Below are 14,299 nucleotides of genomic sequence, written 5' to 3' on the forward strand. Positions count from 1 at the left end.
AGCCCCGCATCGGGCTCTCTGCTGGGTGGGGAGCATGCTTCCCCCTCTCTCTCTGCCTGCCTCTGCCTACTTGTGATCTCTGTCTGACTGTGAAATAAATAAATAAAATCTTAAAAAAAAAAACAAAAACCCTTCTAACCTTCTTTCCCTAATAATCATCCAAAAATACTGAACTAAGTGTGCCTATGTAGGGGAAATCCCAAGGATGGATTTGGGACTCAGAAGATTATCAAAGCACTAAAAATAATAAAATCAAAAAGAATAACAATATAAAGAAAAGAAAGTAATTCCATTCCTTAATAAGGAAATAAAATATCAATTTTTCAGGCCTGTTATTCTCATTTGTATGTTTGTAGAAATCTGAAGTTGCATTAAAAAGGAAAAAAAAAAACCTATTCAGCAATGCTGGATGAGTGGCTAACAAGTAAATATCCTGAATGAGGCAAAAGCAGCGGGTGGCCCAGCTCAGCATATTCCATGGGAAATTCCATGGTACTTCCAGGTTCCTCATCTCCAAATAAAGTCTCTGACACCTGCCCCGCCATCTCTCCTGAAGAGTATGGAAAAGGGGGATCAGGAGTGATCTCAAGGCCCACTTCTGAAACACCCTGCCTCGTTGGTGGCACTGTAACCTCTTCATCTCTTAAGTCAGGCTTTGATAAAAGACCATTACACAGGCAACGTGATCATTTCATCTGAGTGATTTTAATTTGGATTCCACAAACGATCACTTCATGTTCACCTTGAAATATATCACCTGTATTCCATAGCCACATCTTTGGCCTTTCAATAAACTCTCCCACCCACCTACATTCATTACATGGGATTGTACTCTCTCAGATTTCAGACATTTGCAAGTCATAGAGAGTAATTTAATGTTTAATTCAAAACTGCCCATGTATGCCAGAATTTAGAATTACCTCAAAATTTTATTATTGGCAGAAAACACTATAAAGTATTTCCTCAGAAATCAAAAGACATTAATGTAATATCCTGTAGACCAAATTGTTTCACCCAACACCAAGGATTTCCAGAGAGAAAGAACAGAGAGGGAAAATTTATCTAGTGAGTGGTAAATTTCAAATCCTTATTAAAGACATAAATATATTTTGTTGCCAGTAATCTTTAAGGCCTCTGCAGACTGTGTGCTTTGCAGTTGTTAAATGGGCTTTGTTTTCCTTTTTTATAAGAAGAGAAGAAATAACCAGGGGAGGAGAGAAAATGACAAAGTGAAGAGCCTGGCCACGAAACGCAGTCCAATTTTCACATTTATCATCCTGCCCAGCACCGGCCTAAGCTTGAGGGGGGAGGCCAAGTTTAGAGGGGAGGGCGACCATGGTCCTGCCCACAGAGTCTCCACGTAGCTGCAGTGTGTCTTGGTCTTGAAAATGAAAGCACAGGCCGAAGAAAGGGTGGAGGACAGCTCAGGAACTTGCTGGAAATGCCTTGTCTGTGGATGCAAATGTTGGTTGGGGAACGTTCACTTTATTGCAAACTCGGGGAAAAAGGCCTTTTTTGGAAAACCTTTATGACTCAGATTCTATCCCACTTTTTCTTAATAATCTGGTGGTCAAGCTTTTGGAGAATGCTTTATCATTTTACTGTGAATGTTTCTGAAGTTTCTCAGTAAAACAGAATGGACAAGAGGAGAGCTGGTGGAGTCATTCAGAAGCAGAACGAGGTGAGGGTAGCAGAAGCCATCTGAAGGCACCCTGGGCAGCGAGTGCACTGCCCAGAAAGCACCCTCCACTCAGACTCTGCCTGCAGACGAGATGAGCTTCGGAAGACCTCCTGCCTCAGGGCAACAAACCAAGCAAAACGCCAGTGGGGATCAATCGAAAGTGCCACCTCAAAGGCCTTAAAAAATCACACTTAATTATGGGATTTACCGCTTCTTTAAGACGCATCCAATGAAGTAGTAAAATAACAAGACAGCAGTTTTCCAAGATTCATTTGCTACATGAAAACTCTTTGGGAGTTGTTTGTGAAAAATCTTCATCACAGATGATGGCTTCTAGCGCTCTGGGGAACCATGTAAACACAGGATGATAAACTTCTTACCACAGCATCACTGTTTAGGGCAGAACCAATGGCCTTAATTTTCTGCAAATGTATTTTAAATAAGTTCTAAGATTTTCCATTTAAGAACCTGCCTATCAAATCTCAACGTGCCTTTAAAACGTGATAAAAGCGCAGTGCTGGTGGTTTAATTGGCCACTTAAATCAGTCTGTTTTTGAGACACAACATCTTTGCACCTAGTCACCTACCAGCTTTGCATTCACCAGATGATGCCCAGTAGCTATGGGCCTGAGGATGGTGTGGTCAGCCCCAGGGCCATCTCACCCAGGGAATCAGACCCATAACAACGTCAGGAACGAAACAAACTCTGTAACTGGGATTTCATCATAATGAATCGGCTTTCTTTCCCTCGTTTTTTCACTAGTGAAGGACGGGACGAGAGCTCAGAATGGAATACTTTCAGTTAATCAGTCTAAATAACCTGTAGTACCTGAAGGTTATTCAAAATGATCCAAAGAAACTCTTCTGAAGCCTTAAACCTTCCTCCATTCCCTGAATCATGTGTTCCAGCTCAAGGGCACTTACAGAAAGAAAACAGACTGGTATTCCCTGAAATCATGTCTCTTTGCTACTAGAAAAGAGCTACAACTTACATTATCTCTGGTCTGTTTAATAAATGTGTTTTAAACATAAAAACGTGGTCATTACAGCAATAATGACTGCCTCTTTTAAGGTGAACAGATTTGTAGTTTCAATCCTCTATAAACCACTGAGAAAGATAGAGAATACATGAAATAACAGACCTTCCCAGAACATTCTGCGAGATTCTACTTTGTCTTCGGAGAAAAAAATGTAGATACTGTATGTAGATTTTCTGCAAAGCACACTGAAAATTCCATAAATCCCATCCTGCAGGGATTTCACTTTTCTGTAGACTTTCCACCCTACTTGAGTTCCTAGCCCCTCTAAATATATGCTGCGATATGACATTTCCATAGACAAAGCACTGCACACTAATAAAACACAACACTGTTTACATACAGTGCAAATATATAACATATTTTTAGCGTAGGTTATGAGCAATATTTTTGGATGGATGGAGCCTGCAGTGATATTAGTAACAAACTTCTACTGTAAATTAGTGGCCTAAATAGAAATTTATGTTCCATAAAACCCAGCATGAAACAATAAGTTAGAAATATTTAAATAACATTTTACAGAGCGTTAAGCAGCAAGTACAACTGTGTCAGGCTGAGGCGGTTACTGAGAAAGAGAGCTGGGCACTGTCACAGCAAGGTGCCCAAGCAGCAAAAGACAACGCCTTGGACTTTTAAGTAACTTTAAAAAAATTTTGTATGACCTACAGATTGTGCCTGACTAGTATCTCAAAGGCAGTCTCCATCTTGCAAACAAGTGAAAGAGAACCAACCAGTTAGGGATATATTTTAGAATTTCTAGAGACACAAGGCCAAAGGCATCTATGTGAGATGGGGTTTTGGTTTATATTTTCATTCATTTTTTAAAATATAATGTGAACAGATGAGCTCCTATCTAGGTTTGGCTTTCTAAGATCCATAATCCTGCTCAAGTCATAATCAAGTCCATTCTTGCATTACTCACATTTCACAGAGCAAAGAATATTTCTATTACTTCTTGGAGAAAATCAGCTTCCGATTTAAATTTATGTTTGCAGTTCTGCAAAATATCAGACTTTAAATACTACATTCAAAATTTAACATTATAAGCCTGATACTATGATTAGATCCCAGTAAGGATATGAAAACACTATGGAAGCTCCCCACATTTGTAATTTAGATATTTTTTTCTGAAATAATTGAATTAGGAGTTGATGGTGGTGGCTGGGGTAGGGAAGGAGGAGGAAAGTTCCAACTTGTTTTTCTCCTCTACACAGAATAGGAAGGTGTCAGGGCTTCTGTAATTGAGATGGCAGAATGCCATGTCTTCAAGGGAGACAAAAATGATGGCTTTATTCTTTCTATTTCTTCACCTGCCATTTAGAAGGATAAATGTAATATTCTTAAAAAAAAAAAAAAAGTCAAGCTGTAGGGCTTCAATTGAAAAAAAAAAAAAAAAGTTCTCCAATTCATATATAACATTCCCAAATAAGAAATGAACAAAAAGTCTGGGCTGACATTTTGGTTCATTAAGGCAAGAGATTGGTATTGAAATGCTGGATTTTTCCAATGGATTATCCCACTTATCCCATCTTAATCCTTAAATTTGATGTGTCAAAAATTAGATTCATCATCCCTCTCCTAATTTGACTTAGCCTAACCATTTCTCCATTTCTGTCAGTGACATCTGTATCCTACCAACCATCTAAATCCTAGCCCTCATTCATCATTTCTGATTCCTCCTCTTCTCTTAATTTCAGAGACAATATTGACGCTCAATAAGATTATAAACTCTAAGAAGAGTGGGCCTGTGTCTGTTCTATTCACCCTTCATTTAGGCTTTCACCTCTACCATGTGACAAGGACAGGGACGGATGCTGGGCAAAAGTAAGCAAGACAGTCATGGTCTCTGCCCTCATGGAGCTTACAGTCTAGCACAGGAGTCACACATTAAATACATAAAGGCATCACTACAAATTGTGATAAGTGCTTTAAAGAAAAAGACCTGAGTTCTAGAAGACTTAGTTAGGATAAAGGTGGAGGTAGTCAACAAGATTCTCTCAGTTAGTGAAAACTGAGCTGAGACTAAAGGGTAAGCAATGAGGTAGTCAGATGAAGATCAGCAGAAGAGTATTCTAGGAAGAGAGGCAACGTGCGCAAGACCTTCGGGTAGGAAAGAGCCTAGCATATTTTAGAAAATGCAGCAAAAGGCCAGTAAGGCCAGAGGTAGTAAGTGGGCAGTACAGTGGCCACACTTAAGGTACTGGGTTTTAGGGAACCTGGGTGGCTCAGTGGGTTAAAGCCTCTGCTTTCGGCTCAGGTCATTATCCCAGGGTCCTGGAATTGAGTCCCGCATCGGGCTCTCTGCTCAGCAGGGAGCCTGCTTCCTCCTCTTTCTCTGCCTGCCTCTCTGCCTACGTGTGATCTCTGTCTGTCAAATAAATAAATAAAATCTTAAAAAAAAAAAAAAAGGTACTGGGTTTTAACCTGGGTAAAATGGGAAGTCAAAAGGGTTTTGGGCATGACCTGATTTAGGTCTTAAGAAGCACACTGAAGCTTCTAGGCAAAAAATGGAGTGAAGCAAGTGTGTACAGGGAAACTAGTTAAGAGACGACTACAGAAGTTCAAGAGTGAGCCGACAGTGATGTGAACAAATCCAAGCCATCCTCATTGCCAGGGTCTGACACAGTTCCTGGTTCACATAAATGAATGAGTCTATAAACAGACACCAGCATCGGTTCTTAGAGTCTTCTTTCACGGTACTCCTGCCTGGCCCAGGATAGAGGCATCCTCCAGCCTCTTTCAGAGATACAAATTACATTTATTTTCTAGAGTCAAATTTGTAGTCAAGATCATGATAAAAAAAAATTTAGATTGTATCTAATGTCTACAGTTTAAAGTTTGAACTCCTCAAATGTCACATTAAATTCTATATAAAAGTATAACTTTTTGAAATCTCAAATCATGGAATTCATATATAAGATAAGCAAAAATTGGGGTGCCTGGGTGGCTCAGTGGGTTAAAGCCTCTGCCTTCAGCTCGGGTCATGATCCCGGGTCCTGGGATTGAGCCCTGCATCGGGCTCTCTGCTCGGCATTGAGCCTGCTTCCTCCTCTCTTTCTCTGCCTGCCTCTCTGCCTATTTGTGATCTCTCTCTCTCTAATAAATAAATAAAATATTTTAAAAAGATAAGCAAAAATTTATACATAACAATATCCATTAAAGCATTATTTACAATATCAAAACAAATTATATGTGCTTCAATATAGGAAAAATCAAATTATGGTACCTCTACATAATGAAATAATATACGGTCCTGAAAAATGTTTTCAAGGAGTATTTAATAATGTGGGGAAAGTAATAAAATATTAAGTAAAGAAAAAAAGGACAGAAAACATATATAACATGATTTGAAGTTCATTTGTAAAATATACACACAGACATGTGACCAAAGAGAAATAAGTCAAGGATTAAAATTGTGATCTACAGATGATGAGGTTATAAGTGATCTTTACATCCTTACCATTTTTTTTTAGTATCCAAATTTTCCATAAGAGTAATACCTTTATTCTCAGAAAGATCTCCCAGTAATGGTTACATGTAAAAGGAAAAAACTTCAGCCTAACTCCCAGGCTGCCCTCCCAGTCTGCCCAAAAGTCTGTGATCCTGTTTGCCATGGATGTGCTTCTACCCTTGCCTGCACAGGGTCTGCTCCCACTCCACAGCCTCGAGTCTCTGAGGGATCCCCTAGGATCTCAATTCCTGCTCTTAACCTTTACTAGACGTACAGCACTTGTGCCTTGACACATGAATTTCTTTTCTGTGCTTTTAGCTCTCATGTCTCAATCCAATCGACTATGTTTTTGCTCCCTCATCCTGCCCCACAGCACCAAGCACAGCCCCTTCTATGAAAGCCTTTAGTATCTGTTGCTTGCTCAGAAGTTACTCGCCTGGGGGCACCTGGGTGGCTCAGTGGGTTAAGCCTCTGCCTTCGGCTCAGGTCATGATCCCAGGGTCCTGGGATCGAGCCCCACATCGGGCTCTCTGCTCAGCAGGGAGCCTGCTTCTCCCTTCCTATCTGCCTGCCTCTCTGCCTACTTGTGATTTCTCTCTGTCAAATAAAAAATTAAATAATTAAAAAAAAAAAAAAAAAGAAGTTACTCGCCTGCCCCACCAAGGGCACTGTCTGGCTCTTGGAAGTCTAGCCAGGCCATCATCTCCTGGGTTCCCCTGCGGCTTCTTGCTCCAAAGCTGCTGACATCCTCACTGCTTTAAATCAGTGCAGGGCAGCGAAGAGGCCTGAGATAGGGTCTGGCTCAACCACTAAAATTAGTGACAGAGAAAAGTACAGAGAGACTCAGGTCAGGTCTTTGGGAGAGCCGGAGGCAGAGCCAGGACTAGAAACTCAATGGCTCAAATTCCGTGGTCTTATCCCCAGTCCATCCCAGGGCAGGAATTCCAGCAGCCTCTCTCTCTAGCTCTTCAGAGAATGTAAAATGGCAAGCAAGTTTGGAAGCACCCATTCCATAACCCAAATGTCCATTTGAGAGGCTGCAGAAAATTAATTGTGGATTGCCATTGTGTTTTTTACTCTCTTTAATCTAACTGTTTGAATATCAGAGACTCACTAAAAGTTAATGAAACTAGTTTTTTAAGCTTAACCATTAAGGCACTTCAGAAATTGTTTTTAAGACAGCACAGTACAAAGGCCAGAATAATCTGATCACAAATTCCTCCCAGGAATATAAAATGAAAAGCATAATTCAGTGTACCCATGAGGCTGTATCCTCCCTCCTTCTATCCCTACAATACATGAACATGGGCTTGAGGAAAGCCAGGGTGTGTGATACGTGCTTACCAACCAGCATGGAAAGGATGCTTTTAGCCACTCCAGGAAGATACATTAAAGTCATTGATGAATAATTATTCTGATAAAGCACCAAGATCCTATGAGGTTAGGCTATGATTTGAGTTGACAGCTTTGCCTATAAACACTGGTTCTAAAAATAACCAATTAACTACTCATTTGAATCCTGCTCTGCTCTGATACTGTCCAAATCCTGGCATTTCATGTCATGCCATCATCTTTTACCATATAAACTTCAGTTTTATCAAGGCAAAGAGAGTAAAATATACTTTCAAGTGAAAATAATACAAATAACAAAGGATCTATTTTACTGTTGCAAACTCTGACAATTTCCTCTTTGCATTAAAAAAGATAATAAGTGTCAAACCAGTTATTACAACACATGACAGCTTCAGAATAGAGACAGCATATCCAGCTCTATATTATTCAATATGGACACATGGGAAAAGAGCAAACAGTTTTTCTAACAGATTTCACTGCCTCAATGCCAATATGGCAAATAATCATATGAAAATGTTATTACTCTACCTAATTTTCCCTTGGAGCTTTTAAATAGAAACTTTTGTTAACTGATTTTTAAATACACCCAGGGAGGGGATAGCAGCCCTGGGGAGAGTTGTACCAATGCCTTGCAGGTGTAAATTAGATGACACCTGGGATGGGTGGGGTTTGAAGATGATTAATAAGGGCTAGGGTTGGGGGGGGGGGAATACATGACAAAGACAGATGTCTTTCCTAACCTAAAATGGAAATGAGGCATAAGTTGGAGAACCGAGAAGAGAAACCTTAATCTGTGCTTTCTTTCTTTAATCACTGGGGATGGCAGTCAAAATGAGAGCAGAGTACAGCCATTCAGAAGTAAAAGGAAGAGAAGCAAGTTGATGTCCTGGAAAGACAGCAATGTTTTATTAGAGACTGATTTCCGATTCATTTCAGCTAGCCAGTCTTAGCTCCCCAGTTGTAACAAAATACCTTAGACTGGGTAGCTTCAATAAAAGATGTTTATTTCTCATAGTCCTGGAGGCTGGAGAGCCCAAGATCAAGGTGCTGGCTGATCTGGTTCCTGGTAAGAGCTCTCCTCCTGATTGCCAAGGGCCACCCACCTTCTTGCTGGTGAGAGAGAGATCGATCTCTGGTCTCTCGTTCCTTCTCTCCTTCTTTCCCCCTTTCTCTCTCTCTCTTTCTTTTCTTTTCTTTCTCCTTCCTTCCTTCCTTCCTCCAATAAGAACATTCATCCCATCGTAGGGGCCTCACCCTCACGACCTCATCTAAACCTAATCACCTCCAAAGGTCCCACCTCCAAATACCATCACATTTGGGGTTATGACTTCAATGTATGAATTTTAGGAAGATGAACATTCAGTCCATAACACAACCCTTCCCTAGTACCTACTATATGCTAGATCTAAAGTCTGAATGAAACTGAATACACAGGGCTTCTTTTATAAGCACTAGCACTCACCTACAGGACATGCCAGGGGTAGAAACATGCTTATAACAAGGTGCTCAGAAGCAAGATTGTATTTTCTTTACACCTTAAAAAAAACCTTATTTAGCAAACAAAGTTATCTTTATGTGAAATGCTTTTAAAGCCTGTGCTTTGTATTTATGTTCATACTTTTTAGATAAGACCTGCTTTAACTGTTGCCAATTCTTACATTTTACTGATCTACTAGGTAGTATCTGTATTTGCTGATTTTATTTTCTGTCACCCTAATGTTATCATAACTTAATGCTATCAGGGAATAAGAAAGAATCAATGCTGATTACAGTTAAGAAAGTGAGGATGAAAGCAATACGAACTGGGGATATTTATTTTTTATAAAGCCTCCACAGGAGGTCCTCTTATCCCGGAGTCATTTAAGAATCACTCGCTTGACTCAAAGGTAAGAGCAAAGACGTTACAAAGACATAGGTGTCTGAAGACGCCTGTAGTTTTCTGGTGAGGCGGCATGGTGTACTAGAAAAAAAATCCACTTGAGGTCACTGAGTCAGGTAGACCTGGTTTTGAAAACTGGTGCCATTTTTTTTTTTCCTTTTCAAAAAATGGTTTGACTTCTCTGAGCTCCAGTTTCTTCCTTGGTAAACACAGCAGGAACCCGGTGCTGTACGGGGATGCTGAGCAGCATGAGGGGAGACAAAAGTACGCACAGGTGCCTCGGAGCCCACAGCCCGCAGTCAGTATGCTGCTTCCTCTATGTCCCCTCCAATGCCTTCTACCAGGAAGGGAGCAGAAGCTCAAAATGCCTACGGTCAGTCTCTGCTTGGGTGTGTACAAACTCAAGAGAGGGGGCTGTACGCAGAGGAATGTCATGCATTTGTGAGCACTGTGCTTCCATAAGCCTTACCTTTAAATATTTTGTTTTTACTTTATTGATTTGAGTACCATATTAATTTACCCACATGTATCATCTGACACTTCCATTTACTGGTCTTTCTGGCACCCCTGGGCATGTGGATATTGATAAATGGTCTATTAGTATGATTTGACTGTCTATATTCTGTCTCCCATTTTTTTTCTTAGAGAATTATATGTCTGGCAGTGAGGATGGGGCCAAATCTCACCATTCCTGTACAACCACTCTCTCCCCTTTCTCCATCATTGACTGACTCTGTCATCACCGAGAGGAAAGGTGGATAGGACAAAGCAGAAGACTAACAAAGGGAAGAAACGGGGGTTCTTGGTTCCTGGATGGGCCAGGACTTCACGTACTTCACTCACCTTCAAACTCTGTGTGAATCTATTACAGCCCTTGTAGGGAAGGGCTGAGGAATTCTGGTTTCCTTGAGGAAGAGAATGAACAATCACTAGACCAAATACCCGAAGAGACTTTGGAAATTACAAGAAAGGCTGCTACTGGATAATGACTAACTTGCCTTAGTATGTCTTGTGGGCTCAAATTCCATTTCGTTTTCATCATACACACAACCAGAATTACAGCTCCAGGAAGAGCTACAAGTTGCATTCCCTTTGGTCTATCTAAACATCCCAAATAAACATTCTACCTGAAGTTGTGCCCCCGAAATAGACTGACAAAGCTTCAATTATCTTGGCTGCAGATGAAGACAAAATAAGAGTCTCGGGAGTTCTCAGAAAGCTCCAAAAGTTCTCTCTAAACTACACTGTTATCAGATGGAAACCACAGGAACACAATCAAAACTGCAAGAGTAGAGATTTCCCTGAGCATTGGTCTGCCTGAGATAGTTTCCAAATATGCCATGAAGGGTTAGCAGAAAACAAGAGGGCTCCAATGAACATACATCAAAGTGACCGGAGAGTTCAGACACACAACCCATTCAGTCCCTATCCCCATTCCACCCAGCATCCCATTCACCGAGTTCCTTAAACTCTGGTTAACCCTGTATTGACCTTCCTATTTAGGTTTATCTGATAACCCACAGTGTAGAGGGGAAAAGCAGAAAGAGAAAGGAGAAAGCACAAAAAGAATACCATCCTTCGTCCTTGGTGTTAGTGAAAACACAAATTGGCTATGTGACAAATTCAAGGCAGTGATTAAGTTAACAGCACCATGTTAAAGTTCTTATTTGGAGGGGAAAAAGAAATCTCATTTCTGGGGCACCTGGGTGGCTCAGTGGGTTAAAGCCTCTGCCTTCGGCTCGGATCATGATCCCAGGGTCCTGGGATCAAGCCCCGAGCCTGCTTCCTCCTCTCTTTCTCTCTTTCTGCCTGCCTGCGTTCCTGTGATCTCTGTCAAATAAATAAATAAAATCTTTAGACAAATTTTAAAAATAAAGCATTATATATTAAAAAAAAATCTCATTTCTTCAAAATCTTCCAACATTTAGAAATCCAGATCCAGGCTTGAATCCCTGCTGTACAAGGCAACACTCCCTCTCTGGACCACAGCTGTGTGACTGGGGCCACCAATGAGGCCAGAACAAGCATCTTGATTTCCAAATCCAAGCTTACTCCAAATCCTCCTGGGGAAGTAAGCTAACACCTGGCATCTTCAGCAGAGTCAAAATTATCTTCTTTTATGGCAGTAGCCCTATGTTTAGAAAATGCCTTCCCACTTGCATCAACTTCTCTCAGGTAAAAAGGGAATGAAAAGACAGACGCCATGGGCCTCTTGAGTAAAATCCCATTGTGTGGGGAGAGCGGAAACAGAAAGATTTAGCTCTAACTTGAGGGGACCCCACGATGATGTGAAAGACAAAGATGAGAAAAGAGGAACGGCACATAATCTGGAAGATTCGAGCACATTCACAGATACTTTCCCAAGGTGTGCAAGAATCCAGCTTTCTTTAAGGAGACAACCACAGCCTCATGTAATGCAAATTAATTCCTTTCTGGCTGAGAGCTGAGTAACAAAGACAGAGCCGGCAAGATGGCACAGCTTAGAGAGGGCAGAATTGTATTCCCAACTGAAACCTGGTGAGATGTTAGGTTGTCAGTTTAATGTAAAATAAAACGAGGCCGCACACTGGAAAGTGTTTTGAAAAGTAAAAATCTAGGGGAAAGATGAAGATGGCATTTTCATTAGTCTAGAGGAAATGAGCTCTGTGGGGTGGGCAGCTCTGACTGTGACCTTTCTTCAGCTGGTGCCCCACAGGCCTCTGGGAAGGGGAGAGACGTGATGGGGAGGCCAGCGTCTGCATCTTTCGGCCACATGGGGGTTGGCAGCACCATTTGCTAGTATCTGGCTGCCAAAAGGAGAAAGAAAGCCTGGTGTGGAGACCTCCTACCCATTAAAGGCAAGAGAGTGAAAAGTGGGAGAGGAAGCTCCCAGTATCAACAGCAGTGACCTGGGGTCATGCAGTAAGGAGTTATAAAGGCATGAAAGCTTCTTTATTCAGATGGTTCCTTTCAGGGCAACTCATTTCATGATACTTAATGCAGCTGGTTTAGAGAACAGCTGGGTTGTATATAACTTACAGTACATCACACAAATCTGGAGCGCCCATGGAACATTAATTTCAGGGCACGCATTGGATTATGCTCTTACAACCAGCGTCTTTGCCAGGGGCAGCTTGTAACTCAGAAAGTCATGTTTCATCCAGGATGTGCTGTATAATGTTGAAGGGGAAAGTTAACTATTTTTTTTTGTTGTGGTTTTTTCTCCCCATCCAAGCAGAAAGTATTCGGGAAAGAGTTTTGCCTGCTAACCTGAAACTTACTTTTCTTTTTTTTGGAAGATTTTATTTATTTACCTGAGATACGGAGAGAGAGAGCGTGCGTGCAAGCGAGCAGGGGGAGCCACCGAGGCAGAGGGAGAAGAAGCAGGGCCCTGGGATTGAGTCCCGTGGTGAGATCCCCGCTGCTTCTTCTCCCTCTGCCTCTGAGCCAAAAGCAAACGCTTAACCAACTGACTCACCCAGGCGCCCCAAACTGAAACCAGTTTCTATAAAGTTGTTCTCGCTCATTTCGGCACAATCTGCTTAGACCATTTCTCTCTAACATTTAATGTTGTTCTTAACACACAACCTCCCTGCTCCTCTGAGATCCCCTTAAACAACTGACCATACTTGGATTTGCTTTTCCCTATATACGTCTGTGTCTCACTTTCTCCTGAACCTACGTTTTCCACCAGTGTTTTCCAATATAGCATACCAGACACTAACTCATCCCTACCCAGAGAGAATATTAAAATTCCACCTCCTCCCAGGCCGTAATGAGGTGTTTCCTTTTTTGACCCTTAGCTACTCCCCAATTCTGGTAATCAGTGACAACTCATTCAACTTAAGAAAAAGATCTATTAATTCTTCCAGGTAATATAAGCACTGAATTTTATTCATGCTTTTGAATTACTTTCCTTTCTACTGCATGTTTGTGTAGTTGCTACATGAGGCCTTTGTACTGATGTAGCTGTCATTCCTTCAACTGAGTTCTTGCCAAACAGTGAGCTGTATCTGGAGATACAAAGATAACCACTCTTGTTGAAGAGATGCCAGTTTAGTGGGAGAAACAGACATGGAAACAGATCTGTATATAAGATACATGGCCTGCAGAAGGAGAAAAAATACATTGCACAAATAAATCAGCATAACAGCACCAAAAAAAAAAAAATCTAGAGGCCCATAACATCCACAAAGGCCCAGCAAAACACAAGGATTGTGAACATGAAGGAAATTCTTCCATTTTTGCCACTTTCAATCTAGCCTTGTATATCTATTCTACACATACTCCGTCTCTCCTTCTGTTACAAGGGAGGACGGAACTTCATCCCCTCCACTTGAGTGTGAGGTCCCAGCCCTTCTCTGACTTGGCCCCTACAAAGATCCACTCTCCTGCATTAGCAAATCCTCCCTTCCTGCAGAATCATTCTGATAAACATAGAAATACTTTAATATCATCTTCCCTTGCCCTTGAGTCTCCCTCCACTTTGCCACTTCTCTGCTTCTCTTCCCAGGGGTACCTAATGCTTTCATCTTCTGGGCGTATGGCTATCCCTATAACCCCTGCCCCCTTCTCTCCTCCCATTACTAGGAAGGTCACCAATGAACTCCATTTTGCTAGATCCATTAGTCACTTTTCAGTTCTTACCTGTCCAGTGTAGCATCTACTGCCTACTCCCATCTGTTCTTACTGAAGACTGTCTTCTTCAGGCTTCCATGAGCATTTTCTCTTTTTTTTCTTTCTGCCTTACCAGCAGCAACTTCCCAGTTCTCACTGTTTGCTTTTTCTTGCCTGTCCCCTTCATAGTCCATTCTCACTGTAGCTAGTGATCTTTCAAAAATATATACCAAGTGACATTGGGGAGGTTATGTGCCATGGTGAGTACTGTGAAGTGTGTAAACCTGACAATTCACAGACCT

At 41.4% G+C, this 14,299-nt stretch overlaps 1 protein-coding gene across 2 annotated transcripts in view; it reads right to left on the reverse strand.

Moving 5' to 3' along the window:
* Positions 1-14,299, reverse strand: part of BTBD9 (BTB domain containing 9) — a 411,032-nt gene that overhangs the window by 252,884 nt on the left and 143,849 nt on the right. The window lies entirely within an intron of this gene.

This window comes from Martes martes (genome assembly GCF_963455335.1).
Source record: "Martes martes genome assembly, chromosome: 6".
In the NCBI taxonomy this organism is placed as follows: Eukaryota; Metazoa; Chordata; class Mammalia; order Carnivora; family Mustelidae; genus Martes; species Martes martes.